Genomic DNA, 10,542 nt, shown 5'->3' with positions numbered 1-10,542 from the left:
AAATTTGTTTTTCAGAATGTTATAAACAATCTATAAAATTTTAATCTTAACCATAAGATATAACTTCCATAGGCCTTTTATAACCTTTATAGCCTTTATTAAGGAGTCAGTTAGTGCTTTAAGAAAACCTTGTTAATCTGCCACAGGGGCCCACATGCTGGTCTTACATCAGTGTGCCTTTGACATTAATGGTTAATTTATAGAGAATCTGAATTTATTTTATCTCTCAAAGGCAACCCTTACAATCTCATATGCCTACCTCTTCCACAGTAGTCCCTGGGTCTCAAGGAGTTGAAATAGCTTTAATTTCTGACCCTGTGTCTCAGGAACACATTTTATTTTGATTGGCATCTTCTATCAGGCCTAAAGATGAGGCATTAATTGCTGTCAATGTTTAAGATTAAGCAGGACTTGGTGTCCTTTTTAGACCCAGGAGTCAAAGCCTTGTAACTCAATGCCACAAAAACTTTAAAAGCACATACAGAAAGATATACAAATGTAGTAAACTTAATTTAAAAGAAAAAAGTGTTTTGGCTGGGTGTGGTGGCTCACACCTGTAATCTCAGCACTTTGACAGGCCTAGGCAAGCAGATCACATGAGGTCAGGAGTTTGATACCAGCGTGGCCAACATGGTGAAACCCTGTCTATACTAAAAATACAAAAATTAGCCAGTGTGGTGGTGTGTACCTGTAATCCCAGTTACTGTGGAGGCTAAGGCAGGAGAATCACTTGAATCCAGGAGGCAGAGGTTTCAGTGAGCAAAGATCTTGCCATTGCACTCCAGCCTGGGTGACAGAATGAGATTCCATCTCAAAAAATAAATTAAAAAAATAAAATTTTTAATCTCAGTTTTTTAATAAGTAAACTAAAACTGAATAATAATGGCACAGAAATGATTTCAATAAAACACAAAATCTGTTAGGCCAGTTAACAAAAGGCAAAAGAAAACATCTTCTGCAGTGCACAGAATATTATGTTGGAAGAAAACATTTCCTTTAGACCTTTAAGAAAACTTTGTTAGCATCAGGCCACAACAAACAGAACCTGAGGAAAAAAACTTACATGAGCTGAAAATGAGTTGAAGGAGAGTGTTACTATTTTGCACCTTTTAAAAGGGGACAGAAAACTGAAAACAATGAGATGCAATAAAAGTTGAACTTTGGGTTAAAAAAATTAAAATATCACAATTTATTAAACCAACCCCTTAAGAAAATTTCATTGTTTTAATCAATTCTTTAGTGTATAAGTGGTTTTTTTTTTTAACATCAAACCCAATCTCTGGAAAGACCATTATAATTTCCCTTTAATTATAGACAACTTGATCATATAAAAGTGTTTGGTTTTTTAAAAAAAAATAAATCCTCTTATTGTGACTTACACAGACCACTCATGACATGCTTTAACTTTCTGGTTTGTCCTGAATATCTCTTTCTTAAATAAACAGTCATTTTATTCTAGGGCTAAATTTATCATACAAGATTCTTTCTTGTATAAAATTATTTGTCTTTAAGCTTTCTCACCAAAAACTACCTCTTTACTTCTATAACTTTCTTTACATCTCTCTTATTTCCTGGTTCCTTTTACCTTGTTTTACATATAACCTTTAAATAAGCTTTGAATTAGACAAAAATTATGCACCTTTTTAAAAAGGATGCTCTTTTTAGAAAGAATGTTTTCCTATAGTATATTTTTATTGGAAAATAACCAAATAATGAACTAACTTTAGGAAAAACTTAGTTTATAGGTCAGCTTATAACAAAGATGACAACAGTCCTTTCCCAAAACAAACCCCCTTCCTGCCTGAGGACTAGAATGTCTAAAGCCACAAGATGAGAAGTTATGGTTATTTTGCTAAACAATTCAAGATTTAGCTGTTTTCATTAGGCCAATATCATTGTCTTATTTATTAAAAATTACACAAGCAAAGATCCTTCTGTTTTGGGCTGGGTTTATAGTTTTGTAACCGCTATGCCAGATTTTGATACCTTGTAGTATTTGGCAGGGATAAGTGTGAAATTTCTTGATCAATAAATAAATACAAATATATATGCTGGCAATTAAGACATTTCTAATATTACTTGGCTGACAATTTTTAAGCTATCTTATTTATTAGAGTTTACTTAGTCACATAAACTTGAAAAAGTGTTTGACTAGTCTTTTCTTTTTTCCGATAAAGTATTTGATTTAAATGCTTTTACTTTTCTTTAAGCTAATTAATTAGAGCTCTTTTATATATTTTTAGTAGTGAAACACTGTGTACACAACACATAAACATATAGATGTATTAGGCATACTGATAAAAGTGCATCTTATAGATTCATAAGACCTCCTTTTTTTCCTATCTTAGACTTGCAAACGCTTGATAACCTGTTTCATTATCCTGGCAGTTGTCAGCTAAATAGCCCTAAATCTGCATACTGAAGCAAAAAACTCTTAGGTGAAAAATCAGATAGCAAAATTTATATCTCAAGGTACAAAGAGAAAAAGTCTGGTGGTGCTAGAGGGAGATTAAAGATGGATGCCAATTAAACATAAAATTATAGAAATCTATCATAGTATTGTAGAAGGAGACCAGTTTTATTTAGATAGGGACTACCTATATTTTAACTGGATCTCTGGGCTCTGAGCAGAGCCCACTCTGAATCCTGGGTCTCCAAAGAGGGAGAATTAGTATGAGATTAGACCACGTGATGCTTTTACAGTGCACTTTTAAAAATTTTCTTAAACAAAGACATTTCTAACTGTTAAAACTACACTTTTCCTTAAAAAGACAAGAATAGTCTCTGTTGGAATAACATTTTAGTCAAAAAAAAAAAAAAAGTCAGGTAACACAATACAAAAGCAAACAGTTTAAGAGCTGAGACAAGCTTGTCTATTTACACTCCTGGGGTTCCATAAGGAAAAACAGAGGTTTCTCCCCAAAAGGGAGCCTGGTGCCTTCTCCATTTTCTTTAAGGAACTCCAGGCTATTATAAACTATTTTAGGTCCCTCATACAGCAGAGGATGCAAGAGAAAGGAGTGACAGAGAAGTAAATGAAGAAAACAGAATTCTGTCAACTGAAAAGAAAAAAACTTTTGCTCAAAAAAGGACAAGGTCCTAGGTGAGAAAAAAATACACATGAAGGCCTTTTAAATACAAGCACACACACATACACATGCATATCTTGGAAGTTAGCTTTAAATTAAGCTGACTTTTAACCATTGAGCTCCTTTAAACAAATCTTTTTAAATCTCATTACTATATTTCAGCTAGGACAAACTGCTGCTATTTCAGAAGTACCAAGTATCAAACCAGAAAGAGCTTGATTTAGGAACCAAAGCCAGGTTGTCATGGTGAAAAAAAGAAAGCAGAACCTTAGCTATGAAACTGCAGCATGGGGTGACAGCCATTGCTTTTTCAGTTAGGCCTAGCTAGAAAACAGGTGGCCTTGTTATGTAAATAAAGCCCCTTAAGTAGTCAAAATAAAAAATCTTTCCCTTTTTTTTTCTTTCCTTTCGCTGGCCATTTTTCTCCTCCCACCACACCACCATTTTTGTGTATGTGGGAGTGTAGCCACTTCAGAGGCCCTGCTCTCCATAATTTGGAACTTTCCTTCAATTTGATCAAGTTGGATAGAGTTGATCAAACCCAATGGGAAAAAGACTGAAACAACAAAAAACAGACACAAAAAAACAACAAAAAGAACCAGTTAAGCAAAACAAACAAATGATCTCACAACTTATATGATTACTGAGCATTCTAATAGTAAGGAGAAAATAAGACCAGCTGGTTGTTAATCTTAAAGTTAGCCAAGACAAACCCCAATTCAGTTACTTTAGCCAAGACAAACCCCAATTCAGCTAGGGATTGGTCTCAGGCTGAATACTACTCTCTATCATCCTAGAAGCAGGAAAAAAAAACAACTCATCTTCTCTGTTGGAAGTGACCTCAAACTTCATAAAGGAAAAGGAGTTACTTGCCTTTCATCATCATAGAAGCAGGAAAAACTTGCCCTTCTAGTGTTGGAAGCCAGAAAAACTCCAAAAAAAAGAGGAGTTGTACAGCAAAATAAATTTTAGATCTCAATCAAATTTGGGGAGCTTAAGGATTCTCTGGAGGGAGGTGCTCTCAGGCCTCAGTAAATTATCCTATTGGTTTGAGCCATAAAGTTAGCTCATGTTGGTACCAAGCATCAATAAGAGATTAGTCAAAGGTCAGGGGCATCTCCACTCAGAATCCCTCTGTTGTTACCAAATGTGAACCCCGAATATCTGAGACAGTCTCAGTTAATTTAAAATTTTTATTTTGCCAAGGTTGAGAGTGCATGCCCATGACACAGCCTCAGGAAGTCCTGACAACATGTGCCCAAGGTGATCAGGGCACAGCTTGGTTTTATACATTTTGGGGAGACATAAGACATCAATCAATATATGTAAGATGTACATTGGTTCTGTCCAGAAAGGCGAGACAATTCAAAGCAGGTAGGAGGTTTCCAGGTCACAGGTAGGTGAGAGACAAATGATTGTATTCTTTTGAGTTTCTGATTGGCCTTTCCAAAAGAGACAATCAGATATGCATCTAGCTCACTGAGCAGAGGGATGACTTTGAATAGAATGAGAGGCAGGTTTGCCCTAAGAAGTTCCCAGCTTGACTTTCCCTTTAGCTTGGTGATTTTGGTGGCCCAAGATTTATTTTCCTTTCAGAATCCAAATGTACATGAACATCCATCTTGGAGAATGGTGCACACCTCCAGTTCCATAAAAGGACAGGGGGCATGTGTATAGACAGCTCAGACGATGGCTCCAATGATTCAGCAAGATTCACCCCAAAATTGATGGTTGATGCTCAGCTGCCTTTGTGGTCCAGTCTTCTACAGTATAATGACTCTAAATCCATCACCTCCAAAAATGTTCATGTTTCTCAATGGAATGATATCAATCTATACTTTTTGGTCAACACTTTTCAGTGATTTTCTTTCACTCATTTTCCATAGGCTTGTTTCTCTCTAAGAATTTCTCAATGTTCTTTCATATATCCTGGCTTACATACATAAAAATGCTAGTACTGCTGGCATTCTCAACTCCACATTCATACATTCCAGTCCTTGGCACGTTAATAATAAGAGCAAATGAAGTGCTGGATATGTGCCAAGTGATGTTCTAAGCAACTACATATATTCACTCATTTAAATTTTTGTGACAACCTCATGAATTACGATTGTTTTATAAAGAAATGGGAACACAGAATGTTCCAGCCATTTGCCCAGTATGTATTGGCCAACAATATATTTATACTTCAACCCTAATGTCTCTCTTGTAGCTTTAACTTATTCACACTATATTACTAACTTCTACACATATACTAGTTGCAAATGTTAGGGCAAGAAATTTTCCCAAAATATCAAAAACATAAGGCAGTAATAATAATGGCTACCATTTATGGAGCTATTGGCATTTCATATACCTTACAGTTTCAATGGCAAGGCTGCAAAGCTGTACAGTTGACCATATGTTTTTAAAAATCTCTTAGACAAGTCAGATGAGTCAAGTACATTTTTTAAGATCATCAGCAGGTCTGTGGAGATTTGACACAGATCTGATCTCTTTCACTATAATTCATCACCTTAATATTAGCACAATGGGCACAACCAGCCTAGTATAGTCAAAAAACCACTTGGATAAAGTATAATTATTTTAGAACTTCTTTTTTTTTTCTTTTTGAGATGGAGTCTTGCTCTGTCACCCAGCCTGGAGTGCAGTGGTGTGATCTTGGCCCACTGCAACATCCGCCTCCTGGGTTTAAGCGATTCTCCTGCCACAGCCTCCTCAGTAGCTGGGATTACAGGTGTGTGCCACCACACTCAGCTAATTTTTTTGTATTTTTAGTACAGACGGGGTTTCACTATGTTGGTCAGGCTGGTCTTGAACTCCTGACCTTGTGATCCGCCTGCCTTGGCCTCCCAAAGTGCTGAGAGTACAGGCATGAGCCACTGAGCCCAGCCTTTCATTTTAGAATTTCTAATATCCGAAGAAGGAAGTGTTGCCCACAATTAGACATGAACTCTAGGCCTTAGGAAAAATGGTTTCTAAAAGTTCAGAGAAAAGGTAGGTATGACTCCTGATGACACTATAAAAGTTAAAATGTCTGAAAGAGGAAGGAAGGTTCACAGAAAATAATTCAATCAGAACAATAACAAATGACATTGATCATGAAGGAAAAAACGAAGCATTTTTTAAAAAAGAAAAAAAAAGCTCTACAGAGATCTCTAATGATCTCAGATTTTTTAAAGAAATGCATGAAATAATGAAAGGAGGCACATATAACAAAGCAATACAAACCAGCCATGATGCTACTAGGAAAAAATGGAGCCAAACTGCACTGAGGCTTAACAGGACAGTGTAAGAGCACTAAAAGAGGGCATTGCACTGGTTTCAGAGCAGAAAGAAGAATGAGGAATGGAACAGCCCAGTGCTTGGGGGTAAATGGTGTCATATTGAAAGCAAACAGAGAGAAACAGGACAATTCAACTTCTATATTGCTTTCTCTATCAAGGAAAGCAATCTTCAAACTGGGATGGCTAGAACAAATATGGTTAGTAGGAAATTGAAACCTCAGATAGGCAAGAAGACAATAAGAAAATACCTAGCCACTCTAAATGAGTTCAAGTCCACAGAACCAAGTGAATGACTTTCATCCCACTCCACCGAAGAAAGGTGTGGACTGTGGGGCAGCTGCAGAGAGAACTGTAGGATTAGGGAGAACAGGAATATGCTCCAATTTTTTAAAAAGCATGGAATGGGTGTATTACATAAAGGTGTAAAACATCAATGCCCAGCAAAATTTTAAAAGTTTAAATATATTTTAATCTTTAAAAGATAACTACTAAACAAAATTACTTGTGCCAACATAATTCTTACAAAATAAACTTTACCAAACTAACTTCATCTCTGTGTTGAGAAGTTGCCATGGGACGTCAACACAGTTTTCTGGGTTGAGATTTCAAGAAGTCATCCTCAAACTATCCCTATGGACAATATAGATACACATAGATTGAAAGATGGTTACATAATGAAGAGTTTCTTAACTAGTTGAATATCTGGAGATATAGGCTATTTATACTTTCATTTCTGTCCACCTAGAAAGCAGTGTGCAGTGATGGAGGGGTGCTCTTCTTGCTCTGGAGAGACAGCTCATATATTTGGCACATTTTTTATTACTCATATGACGATATAGAAATTAGGCACATGATATTTTGATGTAGTCATTTTGAAGACAAGTTGACAGCCCTAAAAAACAACTTAATGTTAAGAAACTTTTTAAAGTAGCAATTAACAAAATTACACACAAACTTCATTCCTGATCTTTATTCCATTTCTGAGCGAATTTTAGAAATGTAGTCAGGTCAAGCCCAGAAATGGGACAGGGCTCTGAGACATCCATTACTAGAGAATAAAAAATGATATATTTTAAGAAATATTTTGATATAAAATGTAAGCTATTTTGAGTTACCCATTTTGATATGACCAAATTAAAATAGCCACATCAAGATGACTGCATGAAAATCTCCTTCCATGTATTTATCTGCATCACAGATTTTAAAACTCCACTGCAATAAGGACAAATCTCTCCAGCATGTCACCGTAAGTTCACTTTCCAGGTTGGCAATAACTCATTGTGCTTCTAATATTTGTGAGGATAGAAGGATGGAGGAATAACTGGTATGCTGGCTGGAAGGTCAGTATTTCATGGCTCTCCCCTAAGCCAGATGGTGTCTTCTCACCCACAGGGAATATAAGGAAGTAGACTGCATGTCATTCTAGGTTCTTTGGTGCAAGCAACAGTAATAGACCCCAGCTAACCAAAGCAAGAAAAGATTTTGTAGGAAGAACACTGGGCAGTGGATGCAATAACAGAAAAGGTGAACAACCAGATCTTGAGAACGCCAAGAATCAGAGTAGCTTCAGGATGTCAGTAGACAACCCAAAGACTGCATCTGCAGGGTAGTGCCACATACAGCTTCAGATCCACCATCCATCTGTCCCTCAGTGTTTCTACTCAAGTTTCAGAGCTCGTCTCTTGTGCCCTCCCCTGTGATTAGGGCTCCTGGAGTCATGTGACTGAGGGACAGCCACGTGGATGGAAGAGGGCAATTTCCCAAGGGAAAAAGAAGGGCACCATTACCAGAAGAAAGAGGCAGTATGCCAGGAAAGAGAGAAAAAGAATATACAAATATATCCACTAGAGACTTGTACTTCAGTCAAACACTCATTTTCAAAAATACAGGTTTTGACTCACCTGCTTCATGTAAATAAAGGATGTTGTTGACTGCAAGCTCAGTAACCGAGAACAGTGTTTATGCCACGCGTATTTGATTTTAATAACACTCTACTCTCAATGCAAGGGTAAGGCTAGCTACATCGCTCAGCTTTATTCCCGTCTTATGTAGAGTTTAGTTTTCAATTGTTGGTTTTACATTTTAGGAAGAACACTATGAAGGTATTTGTCTCAGGCCCCATTCCCTCTCTTCTGTCCTCTTCTCTGTAATCTGGAGGCCCTGGGACTCTGGAAAGTTAATTTCTGCAAGTCTCTTGCCAGTGGCTTTCAGTTAGGTCTGCCAATGGAAAGCATGTCAAGAAACTGGGATATGGGAGGAGGGAAGAAGCAGATCTCTTCCTGAATCCACGTTCTCTCCACATCTTTCCAGCAGCAGGTGGCAGCTCACATCCAAGGTCTTTTGGCAGTTTCCACATCTGCATGGAAAACCTCTTCCTTGGAGCCAGTACCGGTCTCATCTGCTGAGATGCGGCATGTTAGTGATGCCAGCAGCAGCCATGGTGGTCCCAGCATTAACCAGGCAGTGCCCCTTCAGATGTTCCAGCACCAGCAGCTCAATTCCCCCTGGTAATATCAGCGCTGTCCATGGTACCTCTGCCATGGTTCCCACTCTGCCTTGGGTGCTTCCCACCCCCACCCCACTAGGATTCCAGGCAACAGGACACTTCCTATTCATTCTGTAGGAATGGAAGTCACTTCCTGAATTTACTAATCTTCGGGTTTTCTCACTTTTGCCTTTATTAATTGCCTTATATTAATTTCCCTTTATTGGAAATATTGAGAGTATTTATAGCTTCTTTTCACACTTGAAATGTGCATTTTGTACAAAGGAAAACTTAAAGAATGTGATAACTGGCTTCAACTATCTGAAGAGCTTTCATCTGAAAAGGGGACTATATTTATCCTGTGTAGCTCCAAAGGGCAGAAAAGGGATTAGTGACCAGAAGTTTCAAGGAAAGGGTTTCAGCTCAAAATAAGGAACAGTCCTCTAAGCACTTGAACTGCCCACGATGGAATGTACTGGGTTCCTTCTATTGAGGGGTAGTCAAGTAAACAATGGGTTTCCATTCCTTAGAGACACTGGAGGGGAACCTACCAGAGTGACAAGCTGGACCAAATCAACTCTCAGAGGCCTTAGAGTTCCTGTGAAGAACTATAGACTTTAATGAAAGGTTTGATCATTTTCTACTGGAGCTGTAACACAAAGCTAGGATGTTTAGTGACCTGCAGAAAAATGTAACATTTATCCTCTGGGGTCTATCATGGTCCCAGACTAATTTAAAACAATGACTCTTATCCCCAAACTGAAGAAATTCAATCTCCACTACTTTACACCCTGCTGAAAGCTGACACCAGTTAGTAGAAAGAAACCCCTCATTTGCTTTCCTTTCTGCTCCCACTGGGTCCATTCTGTGTGCCTGGGATTTATGCCCCCAGGGCTTTAGGGAGTCAGGGACAAAGATGACTGCAGTCTCCAGCTAATGGCATCAGTGTTCTAGTTCTCTGAACAGAATTGCTCATCATTGTGAATCTTGCTTGATGGATCCAAATCTCTGAACTCTTCTATTCCAGGCTAAGGCTTCCCATCTCAGCCTTGGAATTGCAAGGGATGGGTAAGCAGTTGTGAGGGAACCAGACAAGATGTCAAAACCTTAACAAGATTATCTTCCTGCCATCATGAAAATCCCAACCACCCTTCCAATTATTACTACAGCTGTCAACAAGTATTGCACATCTGCAGAGCTCCCACCTTTCTGATGTTTGGGGCACATGTGATGAGTCTCAAAACAGCTGTTCTCCATCCAGTAGTTTTCCTTTCCTAGTACAAAATGGTCTTGAGTCTCACAATGGCAGTTTGGGGGTGAGGAGGACACAAAAAGCCATTCCCTCTTGGGTACAGTTCAACAAAATAGAGAAACATAAAATTCTAACCTCTAATATTCTCAGAAAATGGTTAAGTTCTGGCATACTGAAAAAAGTATTCTCACATTTTCAGTGTCAAGATAGGAACATTGGACTGGAGAGAAAATGCGATGACTTAATCCAAAGCAACATACCACAGATATAACAGGACCAGAAATGAAACTGGAGCTCATTTTGACCCAGTCCATGGAGTACCCTCCCACCTCCACCTTATTGCTTCAAATGATCCTACATTACAAAAGAGAAAACTATGGAATTCAGTGTTTCAGTGTCTCAGTCTAGCTGCTTAGCAAGTGAGGGTTC

Source organism: Pongo abelii, chromosome 17, assembly GCF_028885655.2.
Source record: "Pongo abelii isolate AG06213 chromosome 17, NHGRI_mPonAbe1-v2.0_pri, whole genome shotgun sequence".
Lineage (NCBI taxonomy): Eukaryota > Metazoa > Chordata > Mammalia > Primates > Hominidae > Pongo > Pongo abelii.
Note: the sequence above shows the minus strand (reverse complement) of the source record.